This window comes from Gymnoscopelus microlampas (genome assembly GCF_963454915.1).
Source record: "Gymnoscopelus microlampas genome assembly, chromosome: 10".
Lineage (NCBI taxonomy): Eukaryota > Metazoa > Chordata > Actinopteri > Myctophiformes > Myctophidae > Gymnoscopelus > Gymnoscopelus microlampas.
The window spans coordinates 35,516,356-35,516,669 of NC_139947.1; positions in this window are offsets into that span (position 1 = coordinate 35,516,356).

The window sequence follows — 314 nt, forward strand, 5'->3', positions numbered from 1 at the left end:
GTCTTTGAATTTGGTTGTCTTTTCTCAGCTATTGGAATAGCTGATTACCTTTCTGTGCGTGACATACATTAACCACTTCAGCCCTGTCCTATATCGAGGGCTTGGAGCGCAAAGGGCGCTGCGTAAGTGCATTTTTGGGTGAAAATTACTTTTTTATGTAATTTTAAAGGTCTCCATGAGCTCTATCAGATGGTAAAAGAATGTTTATTATAATTTTTACTTTTTGAAATAAAGCCGGCGTTCTTCTCTGTGGCTGAACATCAGCACTGCAGCAGCTCATGGAACAGTGGCCTTCCCAGGAATTACATTTAGGG